The 15,127-nt window shown below is 44.4% G+C and overlaps 1 long non-coding RNA gene across 1 annotated transcript; it reads right to left on the reverse strand.

Annotated features, from left to right (window-relative positions):
- Nucleotides 1–3,734: 3,734 nt before the first annotated feature.
- On the reverse strand, nucleotides 3,735–14,776 carry LOC144118635 (uncharacterized). Its single transcript, XR_013312083.1, has 3 exons — nucleotides 14,639–14,776; nucleotides 13,437–13,515; nucleotides 3,735–4,341 (listed from the first exon to the last, which is right to left on the reverse strand). It is a non-coding gene; the product is annotated as an uncharacterized LOC144118635 (long non-coding RNA).
- Nucleotides 14,777–15,127: the final 351 nt, after the last annotated feature.

Genomic DNA, 15,127 nt, shown 5'->3' on the forward strand with positions numbered 1-15,127 from the left:
GTTAAGAGACCGGAAGCGAGCAGAGTGGGTGAGGGAAGAAACGCGTGTTAATGGCATCCTAATCGAAATCAAGAGGAAGAAATGGGCTTGGATAAGCCATGTAATGCGAAGGCAAGATAACCGCTGGTCAGGGTAACGGAGTGCATTCCAAGAGGAGGCGCAGGAGAAAGTTAGGTGGGAGGATGAGAATAATAAGTTAAGTTTGCAGAAATGCCGCAGCCGCAGCTTGCAAAGTACAGGATTAATTCGAGAGACATGGCAGAGGTCTTTGTCCTGCAGTGGGCGCAGTCATTCTGGGGATGATGATGTTTTCGAAACGTTTAATGAGAGTTCGGACATGTCAGTAAAAAAGAGCAAAAGAGTCTTGTCGTCGGACATGAGCAAGACAATATGTGGTCTGTTTTATCTCCCACAAAATTGGGATAACTTTGCAAAACAGCAAAGCTAATGAGGAGGTCGGATTCACTCGTGCAGCACTTGCTCTGAAAAGTTAAACACGAAACGGTAAAGCAGGACTGACGCCTTGAATAGACTTCATAGGTTTACCAGGCTGCCAGGTATCACGGTACTTCTCACCACGCTCGGTAAGATAGAAGAAACATTTCGCAGGATGAGCTCGAACACCGGCGGTGAAGGAGGCATATGGTTCGCTGAAACCACTAAAACTCACGAGCTTGAAATGCTTAACAGGATGTAGACTTGAGAATGCTGTCTCTGATCCATTTCAAACAATTCTATGCACAACGAAATGATATATATATATATATATATATATATATATATATATATATATATATATATATATATATATATATATATATATATATATATATATATATAGTTGCCTGGCAATTTAGTAGTGCCAAACTCAAAATATCGTTCGAAAGCACAGTTTTTTGCAGGTGAACACCACTGCCACGTACCTTGAAGCACTACTGAGGTGTCCACGGACCCACGGACGCAATTCTGCGCGTCTTGAGCCTTTTCATCATCAATGCCAATTTACAAAATGTGCGCCGGCTGCCAAGGCTCCAGTGCCACGTTATGTGCAGCAGTGTTGTCAACGTCAACGCGTATTGCTCTAGTGCCGTGTTTCTGCCACAATGTTGTCCACGCCAACGCATGTAGCGCGCATCTCTCTGTCACTTCCGCCACATAGCTCAAATTGCGAATATTAGTTCGATAGTAGTATTATTTGATGAAGATGATGTGCAATGCACAGAGCGAGTATGTTACGCTTTAAAAAGAGGCGGGATCGGCTGCGGCGACAGCATAGTGCTTTTTTTATTATTCCAAAACTGCGCCATGAGGCATAAGTTGAAGAAAAGGGAATGAATGCGGGAGATTGAAAGTTAAAAGAAGGAGTGAAGACCCGTTGCGATGAAGTAGCTGCAGAGGTTGCTGATGAAACGATTGTTCATAGTCCACTTGACATAGTCACGTTCGCGGTTCCACCACAGGCCCACCTTCCAGAGGAGCCGTTTTCTAATAGCCGTCGCTGGGCACGTCCACAATGAGTGCCGCACATCACAAATGTCCGGTGCAGCGCCACAGTGAGGGCACCTGCGAGTTGCTGGCAGATCTTTTTCACGCCACCGATGACGGACAGATGGTGTCAGAGCTGCCCCTTCCCGAATCCGGCGCACGGATACCTCCTCCTGCCGAGTAAGACTACGAGGGAGAGGGTGTGAACACGGAGGAAATAGAGCGCGTGTTCGCTGGCGCAGAACTTCGGAATCGGAAACATGGGGCAGGAACGAATCTGGGGGAAGAGTGGAAGGTTGCGAATAGTCTGATGTGTGAAGATGAGTCATTACCTCCGCTTGAATGTTGTGAATCCTGAGCATGGCCGCGAACACAGTGCATGAGCTCAGGACATGGGTAGTTTGCGAAGAGTACATGAATTGATTATGTAATCTGGAATGTGCGTCTAACAGCCTTAAGCTGTTTAAGGGCGGCGAGAGAGTCGGTGTAAATATGAACTGCATTGAATTTGGGAACGAGCGGAAGGGAAGCAATGGCACTGTAAATGGCTTGAAGTTCCAATGCACGGGGAGTGCACGTATCCGCGGTATAAGTCGCGCGAGAGTTGAGATGCGGATGAGACGGACTATACACAGCAGTAACTCCCCTCTCTGCAGTATGTGATGCATCCGTGTACAATATGCACCCTTCAGGCAGATACGCTGCTGATACCGATGGGGAAACAGCGGGGCGATTGTCAGTGAGCTGGCAATATGACCACGGAGGAAGTGTCTTAAACGACGAAGTTGGAGAGACTGTTTTCGAGCTCTGTTTGCCACCCGTTGGTCGATGATTTCACTGAGTGTATTAAGTTGGGCGAACTCCTCTAGCACAGGTATGGGTGTTAAACGAGGCAGATATGTTATGGCGCGCATAGCCTCACGATTGATAGCTTCAAGGGAGTCCCACGTCTGCGGGTGAGACGTTGATATTGTGCCTGATATACTATCCGTGGCTGAAGAATAGAGCGCACAAGTTGGCGGGCCGTATGAGCACGTGCGCCACCAGAGCGCATAGCTATGCGACGAATCAGACCTAGAGTAGCGTGAGCCGATTTACGGGTGGCTGTCAGCCACGGGGTGCCAGTCTTAGATGTATGAAAAAGAAGGCCAAGAATACGAACAGTTTCTACCTGATGAATCAGAGAATTATCTATCGTAAAAATTAAACGGGGAGCTTTCCGTTAGCCGGCTTTATTACCAATGCGAATGAAACATGATTTAGTAGAGGAGAGTGTTAGACCCAGAAGTAAAAGGCGAGATGTCAATACATCCAGCGCGTGCTGAAGGACCGACTGATGAATAGACGCATCTGGATGATAGGACCACAAGGTTATCTCATGGGCATACGCAAACACACTGATAGAATGTAGGGTCTCTAGGGCTCGAACAAGAGGAATAAAAGCCCTATTAAATAATGTGGGGGACGAGAACAGAGCCCTGGGGCACTCCTCTATTGGAAGTGAAGTTACCAAAGGTCTCATAGTGCTCTGATCAGATGAGATAGCGAAGCTGATCTGTTCGCGCCGCCTGGGGGTTCTAATCCTAGTCGCAGCATTATTTATTTAATTTAATTATTTTTATCGTTTGCCTTAGGTAACCCTCAGGGCCAAGCTTTACACAAACTGACCAGCCGGTTTTCGTGAAGTAGTTTTCGTACTAAAAGCGCGAATGGATTAAAGACAGAATAGAAACAAGGAAACACAAACAGGCTGCTTGCTACTTTTCTATCTTTCGTCATTTTGGGCTCCTTCCACCCGAAAATTAAGTGTTACCAACTAGCCCAGTTGTCCATCCTACTGCAGGTTGACGAGTTTGACGGCAGTTATCGTTTTAACGTGCTTTGCCTTGCCATTCCTCACGTGCCACATCCGGGTGAAACGCTTTGTTCAAGTTCATAGGGTGTTTTTTCTATACCGCTTCTTAGCTTTTCTCCTGCACAACCGAACCTACCCCTACGCATTCAATTCAACGTCTTTAGCTTCATATATATTATTTTGTTTTGTTTCTTTTTTTTCGTTTCCGCGTCGTCTTGGTGTGTCATTGCTTAGCCTGATCGTTGTCCCTTGGCTCAATAAAAGGGCGTTGTCTGGCTCGTTGGCCTGTCAACTGTCTGGTTTTATGAGTTGTTTTTTTTTTTGAAGCGATATTTATTGCCCCAGGGCATCAATGATGATATGATGAAGTCCAGTAGAGAACGATGGTACGGTCCCTGCGTCCAGGCAATGTATGAAGCAGGGTTGCTTGGTGAAAGACCTGCTACCATCAGGTGCCGGATCCTTGTAGGCTTGAGAGCTGGGCAGTCCCACAGTAAGTGATGAATGTCAGCCTCAATGTCCTCGTGATTGCATATCGGACACCCTGGCCGAGGAAACAAATCTCGGTACTGAGGCCACTTCCGAGTGATGGCTGGTGTGAGGGCAACCCCGACCCAGATCCTCCTAAGCGCAACCTCCTCTGCACGGGTAAGACCGCGGGGGGAGGGTTACCGCACACGGAGGGATGAGAGCACGAGTGCGGCGCCGGAGTTCTTTCTCATTATTTCGCTCCTTCGTCCCACAATGTCTTGTCGGCTTCTGAATATTGCAGCTTGAGTCTTCATGCGATGTGATCAACTTTGTGAAGACAACGTACCAATTCACATGGACACTGTATGTAGTGATGTGTGTATGTGTGAAATTATCCCCTCGTTTCCAATTCAAAGGACTTTATTTAGTTTGTACTATTTTCATTACTTGGATTCACGCTCGTAGCACCTTCTCCACCAACTTGGGCCTCTGCACTCGCAGTGTCCGCAGTAAGAGGGGTTGTTCCAGCACTGCATAAAAAAAACAGTGTCAGTTGTAAGGTCAAACAAAAGTGAATGCACAAAGAGAGCCTGAAATCATGTGGCTGCTGCGATCGTTCTGAAGCTGATTCATATTTTGCTGGCACATAATAAAAATCCCTTAGTGCCAACTGATTTTTTTAATCGAAGTGGTAGTTAATTAAAAGCTTCCTTAATATAAAATTTTATTTTTAAACACTGAGATATCAGAGCCTTTTTCGCATCTGGGAGTCTGAGCCACAATCGAGATTGTTATCTACTTTATTGCTTTTTTATCAGTTTTATCGTTCTTCTTCAAAATCGGCTGCAAAGATACTGACTTTCCAAGCCGATCTATGGCTGTAACGTCATGTGTATTGGTGCGGTGCAAATAGTGCCATTATTATTATATTCCATCATATCATGAGCCATGCATATTGCTTTATGGTGCATTAAGAAACGCATATGTACAAATATTAACTTGATCGCAGCGTTACTCTCCTGCAGAGTAATGACAACCCGGCCACAGATAAGGCTCAGAAACCGAAAATAATGGTCGAGCTTTTTTGAAGATGACTGACAGAATTTTAAATCAACTCCAAAAAGAACGGCATGCTTGTAATCCTCACTTTGAAGCCGGAAATGTTCAATTTTTCACTATGTCTTGGGGCAATATCACCTTTCATGACAATTAGTCTGTTTATGTTTTTTTTTCTCAAATAATTTTCTCCTACGCAAAGTCAAGAACAGATCACTGCAAGAAAAATTACTTCTGAAGAGCCGGTATACGCAAAGCTTGAAGTAATTTTAGAAAGCAAAACAACCACAAGGTCATGGTGCTCACATATCCCGGATTCATTCGACTTCTTTTTTCATTCGATTTGCCTTCTCTCGCACAAATGCTTTTCTCTAAACCATTTCTGAATAAATCAATCGTGCCGGTTCTTTGGCGAATAGGCAGTTGCACGCGATGTGTACCTCGCCAACATTTCGAATGTTTTCCCCGTAGCTTTTATTTCACAAACAGTAACCTCCCCAAATGCAGTTAAGTTAAATTTTCGCTAAATCAAAAAAATAGGTGCCAAAACAAAAAGCAGTCACTCTCTTGCCACGGCAATAGGTGCGTATGGAAGGAAGACGCAAACCAGGTTGTCAGACGGTCAGGCGAAGAGATGAGATTAAACTTCTATAGAAAAGCTGGGGTCGTGGCTTGCCATAAGCGTGGAAACATTTCTCGCCCAGCAGCGAGTTTACTCTGGTGCATAATGATGATAGCAAATATATATATATATTACTCCTTGACTTCCAAGGAGTCGACCCTTTTTTTTTCGCTGATCATTTTGGTAATACATTACTTGTTAAGGCGGCAGACCACTAGGAGACCTACGCCTGGATTAGCAGCATCATCGTCAAAACCGAAACCTACAGCCTTGAGTTGCCGGTCATTTCAGCTAATTTTCGAGTAGCTTTTCGAAAAAGCCCGCTTTCATAAAAAGCAATTTCATCAGCTCTTATTTGCGTTCATGGCACCATCAGCGTTTTCAAAGCTTAAAGAATGGCGCAGACGCTTATCTGTCACCCTGTGCCAATATGGAGCCCACGAAACTCCGCCAGAACAACACTATTAGCATTCTTTCGTTCGCAAGCTTTCGCTTTCTATGTAGTACATTACCACCCCGAAAAAGTTCACTTTACCTCTTACGTACACCACCAGTCCCAAATCCTCCAGAGGCCTGGAGAGCAAATTTTGCCACCAATTTTTTCAAACATTTATAATACAATTAATATAATACAATTATAAGTTTCTGCTGCCACTATGCAGCTCCTGACGATAAACTAAGGGCTGCATTTTTTCCGTCAAAGAATGAACTGCCGTAGGTACATCTTATCAAAGAACCTCGATCTGTTCGGTGCAGCTCCAGACCATTCGCGTATACGGCGCGATGAGTGAGTTTGTATGGACGTTTTGGCTAATAGCCTTGCAGCGAGAAATGGGGTAGCTATTCTGTGAATATGCTAGTTTTGGCAATATTTTTTGGTCTGGGAGGCAATTGATGGAATAATTGAAAGCGCAGTTCTTGGTTTATTTGAAGCCTCCTGAAAAAAGTGATTTCAGTTGTAGATTTCTTAAAAACTTCAATTTTGTCATCCAAAAGGGCTCTAAATACTCGTCCAATCGGTAGACACGGCCTTGTTTAAAGTTTGAGTTGCTTCGGGACTAATTTTTTGCAAGGAATCAAGATGCGGCTAACTCTCGTGTCCATTAAATCACCTAGAACTTATATTCTGTGCCGAAACCATTTCCATTACCTCCGCGATTACTTATACCGAAAAATTCGACTCCTCCAATTGAACAGTCCTAGGCCGCACTGCTGAGCAGCGGTAGCTAACAGCCGTAGCAAATTCTTGATAACTCAAAAGGGAGACCTTAAATAAAACCGCAGAATGGGCGGCCGGTCGAATTCTTCAAAACGCTTATTACTTTCAGTTCTCAATGTCGAAAAATGTTTCTGCGATTATATTTGCCCATAAAAGATATTTCGAGGCTAAAAAAAATTCTTTAATATGAGAAACTGGGCTCCCACCATTGCGCCCACTTCTTTTTTTGCGCAATTTGTTTATCTATAGCTGCAAATATATCGCAAAAAGATGCAACAAACTTTTACTGAAGATTTAAGCTCGCCGTACAGCTCGTTCAGTTATTTTCTTAACTTTTAAAGTTTTTCGCTTTACAACAACATTAGAACCCTTGAGCAAGAAAAGCCTTACTTTCTGAGTTTCGGTATATTTAGCGAACAGAACTAAGCTTTAATTCCAAACATTTAAAAGCTTCATTCCACCGACTGCTCTCTACTAAGCAAAGGAACATAATAAGAGCCTGGATGCTTTTGACTACAAAGTGGATGCTGATAACAAAATTATACTTCGGAATGACAGCAATGCTGGTATTGGTTATGACACCTATAGTACGCCAGCGGAGCAAGCACTCTGGCGTTTATCACAGCAGAAATGTGGCAACATTAATGTTGATCAATAGTACCTTATCTTTCAGTACAATATAAACATGGGAGGTAAAGGCCCTGAAGACCACAGGGCAAGAAATTACTCCACTGCCATCAAAAAGTAGTTACTATGACTGTAACCTCCATGGCAAATCATTTTACCCACTGGTACTATGGAAACATGACAGAAAAAAAAAATTAAGGTCTTAATCCGCAATCGTTGGGTATTACCTTTTACCGCAGAATATATGGATGTAAGCATTCTCGGCGAAGGTTTCGCTTTTGAAGAACGTATGATCTCAAAGATAAATTTGTGAAGAGTTGTATTAAGAAAACGGGAGTGTTTATTGTTCTGGGAAAGACTGAGCATAATGCGGAAATTTGACACTGATCTCCAGGTAAAGTTCTTTAAGATGTAGCAGGAGCGTATATGGTTTGTCTCCATTGTCATCATCATTATCACCTATCTACAACGACTGCAGTACAAAGGCCTCTGCCGTATTCCTCCAGTTACCCTAGTCTGTGCCAGCCACAACCATTTTATCCATGCCAAACTTCCTAATCTCATCCCACCACCAGATTTTCTGTCACCCCCATCCCCGTTTGCCTTCTCTGGGAATCCCCTCTGATTATACGCGTTACTGGCCGTCGGTTAGCTTGCCTTCGCGTTACATGCCCTGCCCATTCCAATGTCTTCTCCTTGATTTCGAGCAGGATGTAAATAACTCGCGTTTGTTCCGGGACCCTCTGCTTTCTTTCGGTGCCTTAACATTATACGCAACATTTACCTTTCTATAGCTTACTGTGCCTCTAAGTTGAACTATGTCTACTATGTTACTATGTCTCTTACTATGTCTCTGTTAATATGTCTCTAAGCTGAATCTTAGTTGAACCCTTTTCGTTAGCCGCCATGTTTCTGCCCAATAGATGAGTATCAATAAGATACAGCTGTTTAGCACATTTCTCTTGAGAGGTACTGGTAAACTGTCAGTCATGATATCAGAGTACCTGCAAAAAACGCTACACCTCATTCTTATTCCAGTTATTTACTCTCTTGGGCTGTATCTGCGGTGTCTGCCTGCCCTAAGTAGAGTTATTCCTTTACCATTGCCAAGGCTTCGCTGCTATATCGTAAACTGTTGTTTAAGCTTCCCAGACTGCTTGACATAATTTTTCTGCACATTAATTTCGAAATCCACCGTTACGCTTTTCCTGTCTAGGTCATTGATCATGCTTTGTAATTCATTCCCTGAGATACTTAGCCAGCCAATGCCACCAGTGAATCGCATATTACTAACGTATTTTCCATCAACTCCTTTCTCCAACGGTTCCCAAACAAGGACTCTGAATACCGCCTGTAAAGATGCAGTGACTAGCACTAGAGACATAAGTTTCCCTGCTTAAAACCTTCCTGCTTGGCATTTTATAACTTTCCCTGTGATGGACTATGGTAGACATGCAGCCTTTATAGTAGATATTTCCATTACTTTTTGATATGCATCTTATACGCCCTGGTTACCCCAGGCTACGATGAGTGGTGAGGTTTGGACTGAATCAAATGCTCTCTCGTAATCTTTTAGGCTATAGTGTAAAGATTTGTTATTTTCTGCGAATTTTCCTATTACCTCACTGATGTTGCAATATGGTCTCTTGTCTCGTAGTCTTTGGTTTTTTTTAAATATAGCGTTGCTGCGATTGTATTAGTGGTTAGCTAAGTAAATACGGGGGGATTTTGTATACTTCACTGCTTTATAAAAACCGGCGCTCATCGTCACGTGTATGCTGCCTGCATTGAGTGTGCGTTTGGCTCGGCGGACACAAGGAAACGAGATAGCACTCACAGTTATCTGGGCTAGCTAACCTAAATTTGCTATTTATCGCTGCAATTATGCGTTTCATGCTTCTTGTAGCATCGCAATCCTAAGGGATTTTTATTCGAAACTTATCTACTTTACACAAATTGCCAAAGTGTGATACGTATGGAGAGATTCATCAATCAATTCACGACTTTTTCGCAACTCATTCGGAAACTAAGAGCTTAACGGGCGTTGAACAGAAAGCACGCTGAGACCTATTCACTTGAACAAGTTCATTAAGTTTGATTTGTCTTTAATGAACACACTCTTCACGCTTGTGGTTAGAACATGCAGGAAAAATTGAAATAAAAAGTAATGGACAAATTTTGCTTAGTTGTCCCCAAACCATGACCGCTATCTTTTTACCTGGTGACCGTCATGTCCAATACACTCTTGTTGGTTACAAATGGTTGCAGTAACTTTTAGAGCGCCGCTCTTAGGCGCCCATTCCCGGGTTCAGCGGCGTGGCTTGCCATCACCGTAATCGAGCGCGGCGGATGAAAGATGGCAACAGTGACGAGAGCGCGAGGAGGAGTGTACGACGGCGGAGTTAAACAAGGCCGGGCTCCAGCAACGCCACTGGGTAAATGCACTCCTGCAAAGCTGCACGAAAACGGCTCTACGTCTTCCCCCCCGCACATCAAACAGCCTACTCTTCAAACTCGGTGTCCACAACACATTTGAGAAACTCGCAGAAGCTACCTTTACGGCACAAATATCCGGTCTGTCCAAGTCAGAGGCTGGCCGCACTTTATTATCCCAATTAAGCCTGACCCCAACTGCGCACCCTACCGAGGGAGTCCGCCTTTCTGCTATCCTCCGCTCTAACCTCAACGTACCCCCGTACCCAAGAACATGCACCCTGAGCGAGACGCGGGCCGCAGAGCAGCAAGGGCTCGGGGCCTCCACATACAGTATGGCGAGTACCATGAGGTGGTCTACGGGGACACAGCGGAATATAAGTCAGGCTCCCGTACGGCCCTGACACACTGGCGACGACTACAATCTCTGACTGCTCTATACCCCATACTACTACATGCCCGATACCCAGACCAATTCTCCTCCTCATGCAAACTTTTCGGAAAACCAGGAGACTTGGTACACACCCTCCTCACATGCCCCGCCTTCCCTCATCCCCCATCACCGACCATGGCGGAGTCTAACTGGGAGGCTCTTGTGACCGGAACTTCTCCTGGAGACCAGCTTCGGATCATCTCCAGCGCTCTGAGAAGGATTGCTCTCCAAGGGCTATCCGTCGCTTTGTAGGGGTGCCTCCTCACAGTGAGAGAGCATCCAAGTGCCACGCAGGGGGCGAACCCACCATTTATATCGTTAACAATAAAGGTCTTCACCACCACCAGCAACGCCACGAATTTCCATTGGCTCTAGGCGCCCGCGCTTTCCTCGATACAGGATGTGCATGAGTTGAGGTTGCGCCGCGATGCCCCGCGGCACGTGAGTAGCACCCGCCGTTGTCTGCTTGCCGATGACAGTGTCGGTAAGGTATGCGTCGCTCACCAGAGATGGCGCCGCAGAAACGCGCGCTCTAAACGCGTTGGCCGTTCGTCCGAGGCGAGGATGATCGGCAGCGGCACGCTGAGCGCTCTGCTTAAGTCGAAACCCAGAGCCGCCTCCATTCGGCACTGCGGGTTCCGTATGCGGTCTCCTAAGGTTCGATTACCGTAGCAGCTGTCATACAGCAGACCAATCGATGTATTCCTAGTAACCGCACCTATGCATAGTCTACAGAAGAATCGAACCCCTGAACCTCAGGTTGCGAGTCAGACACGCTATCGCTACGCCACGGAGGTAGGTTCGTGCAACTTGCTTAAAGCGTGGCTTTATATGTATGTCGAGTGGTCTTTCACATAATTACTGTAAAAGAGGAAACGGAGCTTAAGTGTCTCCCCAACTTTTTATGACGTACTTAAGAGTAAATAGCTTGAGTAGTTTCATACCGGAAAGTCCTGTACGACGGGTGCGTCACGGAATCGCGACGAGTGATGTGTGTGACGGATGCGGTGCAGTGGAAACACTAGAACATCTGCTCCTTCGCTGCTCCGCGTTCGCCGATGCTCGTCGCGATATGCTCGCGGCCTATAGGGCGCAGGGCATACTACCAGACTCCATCAAGACGCTATTGTGGCCGCAGGGCAGTGCGCGCACTCGTGAGCGAACTTTGGTGAGCCTCTGTGCATTCCTCGAACACACGGGCTTGACGTCCCGTCTGTTCTCCGTCAGGTAGTTACACGCAGTGACCGAACGCTCCGCGAGTTCTACCTTGAACGATTAATAACTGGACGCCCCACTCCAGTTGTAACCTACACAGTGCTGTGCGCGTGTGTGATTTAATTTCTCTAAACTGAACTAATCACGCGCACAACCTGGACACATTACTTATTGTGTAAATAGTTGGTTCATAGTACTTCTCCCCCTGTCCTCTATTCCAGTCCCCTCACCTCTTTCATTTCATTTCTCCATTCTGCCTGCTGTCCTTTATTTCCGCTGCCCCAGCTCAGGTGCTTCAGTATCGATGGCAGATGCCGGGGCTAGCAAAAATCTTTTCCTTCCTTTTTACTATTATTTTTAATAAAACCACTACCACCACCTTAATTACGTTGCCACTCAATGTACGATACTTTCCCAAAAAATCATTTTCAGATTATGGAGGGTGTTTCAGCAAACACTTTCAAAAATTTTCAGAAATAGGCTATTTGGGGTAAAAATATCGCTTTTTGCGGCGTAGTATTACCAATGATGGCGGGCACCAGAAAACGGGTGAATTCTCTTAGGTAGTACGCTCGTTAATTAGTTTCTGATAACTAACTGTTGAATTATCACAGAAAGACAACTGGCTGCTATTAGAGGTTTGTGGCCGATCGTTAGCCATAGAAATATATGTTTTTAAAATTTCAAAAATGCCATTACCCTCGCCGCTGTGGCTCGACAAATTTGGCTGCATCAAGCGAAAATATATGCGCTTTCGAAACCATGCAGGCAAAGCAACCCTTCCAGTGCACGTAACTAGACAAAATAGACAAATTTTGTAGAGCCACAGCGCCAAGAGTAATCGCGTTTTCGAAATTTCAGAAACTGATGCGGCTATTACAACGACTGGATATAAATCTCTGATTGTAACTATGCGCTTAACTCTGGTAGTTCAAAAATTAATTATTAAAAATTAGTTATTCAGCTAACTACTTAAAACTATTCACTGGATTTCTGGTGCCCGCCAACACTGGTAATGCTATGCCGCAAAAGCCTTTTTTTTTACCGCAAAACGCCTACATTTGAAAATATTTGAAATTGTTCGCTGAAACATCCGGTTTTTTTTTTATTCGAAAACTGTACCGGTATTTTCGACTATTCAGTCTTTGCAGAGTAGTGCACGTACCTTATTTACGACTGCTACGGCAATTTGTAAACGCACAGTAAATATTCTTAACTGCGGCTTTTGTGATTTTCAGGTTGTGAATCCCGGCAGCGAAAGAAATTTGTTCATCAGACAGAAATTCACTAAACGCTTTCAGCTTTTAAGCAAATCTTGTGCTTGCATTCGCACACATTTAGAGCAGATAAGCTGAATAAACCAGTCAATATTATATTTTGCCCGGCACTGCTACTTTTTCCTGGTTCATGAACTCTTCTTGTTAGAATAATTCCTCTAAGGCTGTCTTCTAGTAGCACAGTGGATGCAATTTTAGTCCACATAATTTCAAACACTTTGTCTTCAGTGCTAGTGCAGCGCAACATATTCTGTTTGTAGAGTTGGTGTTAATGATAAGGAAATAACCATAATGCAATATTATCGCTGTTAAATTTCTCGCAAGAATAACTTTCCATGAGCAAACCACAATAATAAGCGTTCTGTTCGTTAAATAAAACGCGACACATGCTGCCTGACGATGCCTACACTGGTAGCTGCAGAAAACAGTAATCAGAAAGCAACCCCAAGTATCTATGGGCTAATATGAACAAATATATGCATCTGCGCGTACCGGGAAGAAATGTATTTGCCTATATCTTTCTGGTTGAACCTGAAAATGCTGCATTATTTGGAATAGAATCTTCATGGACTGTAGTGAAATGTAATTACGTAATGCGTAATTATAACTGCCTATGATGCACCTTGTGAGTGAAGCTACATGTAACTTACACAAATTTCGGTGCTGATATATGGTGTTTTGTTTTGCTGCTACATTTTATAGGTTCAAGTAACAGTAATGCATCTCATGAAAAAGCAACTTACCGATCCCATAGGGCAAAATTCCACCGACTCACCATACCTTGCTGCAACGCGCGGCTGGGTGTCGTTCTGAGGTAAAGACCTAGATAGCAAAACAACAAAAAGTCTTTTTATGTCGGAAGACATCCGCATGGTTTTGTTTGGTACGGTTCTGTGCATTGGTATCGCAGTTAAATATCGGCTGCATACAACCTTAATTTTCATATGCAGAGCGAACAGCGCTTCGGCTCTGCCAATTTTTTTTAATTTTAGCAATGTCGGTCTGCGAAGGGCGAATAACGATCGCGGCTCCCGTTTCTTTTTTGTGTCAGTGCCGACAGGATTAAATTTTTAAAAGCGTTTCACAAGAAACTTGGGAGCTGTCTGTTCGCTGGGAGCAGAAATCTGGTTTAGACATATCAGCCAACTTGGGAAGCTGCTCAGTGCAAGCATATCGTTTCACACTTTCATGAGAGGCTGATTGCGTGGAAGCAGAAGAGTGCTCTCTGACTTTCAATAACTCTTAGGCTGTGGTACTGATGCGTTTTTTTAATTCAGTAAAATACAAACGTGCATTATGATGTACGCGAGGTGTGACGAGGCTATCCATCCGCCGCGATCGCTCACAGGGTTTGGCTTTCGGCTACTGAACCAAAGGTCGCAGGTTCGATCCCCGCCGTGGCGACCGTATTTTGATGGAAGCAAAATACAAAGACGTTTGTGTACTGTGTGAAGTCAGCGTGCGGTAAAGGGCCGCAGGTGGCCTATATTCATCTGGAGCCCTCCACTAAGGCCTCCCCATAGCCCGTGTCACTAATACTCTAGCATAGAATGATTGGCTGTCAGGTTAGCTTATTCGGTTTGTTTACGAAAACAAATCAGTTCTGGGAAGTATTCAAGATCCCAGCCGCGGTGATGGAATTTCGATGGAGACAAAATTTTAGAGGCCGGTGTACTGTGCGATGTCAGTGCACGTTAAAGAACCACAGGTGGTGGAAAGTTTTCGGAGCCCTTCACTACGGCGTCCCTCATAGCCTGGGTCGCTTTGGGACGTTAAACCCCCATACACCAATATTCAAGAAATTTTAGAATTACTGTCGCAGTGTCTAGCGAAAACACCAATGTAACCACCTAAAAAAGTAAAAACACACTACAGCATGAAATAATTAAACTAAAGGCATCCAGTTTGGAAGGTATGGACTGAGAAAGTACATCATGGTGCTTACCAAGATCTGGCGATACACAGAACAAGGGTGATCAAGAACAAATTGAAAGTTTTCATATTTGCAGAGCACTCGACTAGCTCGGGAAAGAGTGGTTCTATAGGAAGCACAACCCTTGCTTATAAGTGAGTCCTTTTAAATATCCCCTGGTTGTCTTCCAACATTTATTTATTAGCCAGACCTTTGTTTATGCAAAAATAAAGGTTGAATGAAGAGAGAATGCTATCGTCTGATTTTTGGTCGAGTTGAAAGGAACAGAGGCAAATGTGAATAGCCGTGTGCGTCCTATGGCATGCCCTTTGTTTTTATTTGGCTTTCTTTGAAGTAAAAGGATGAATTTATTCAACGTAAGGGGCAAAGTGTGAGGAATTTCAAGTCAGCACCAAAATAGTTTTGCCTTTCAGATTTAACCGCGAGCCCCGTTTAAACATTTTATTTTTCTATACTGACATCTACTGTAGCCATCACACTTTGCCTAATTGTCTACGATTA

The sequence above is a fragment of the Amblyomma americanum genome, chromosome 2 (genome assembly GCF_052857255.1).
Source record: "Amblyomma americanum isolate KBUSLIRL-KWMA chromosome 2, ASM5285725v1, whole genome shotgun sequence".
NCBI lineage: Eukaryota > Metazoa > Arthropoda > Arachnida > Ixodida > Ixodidae > Amblyomma > Amblyomma americanum.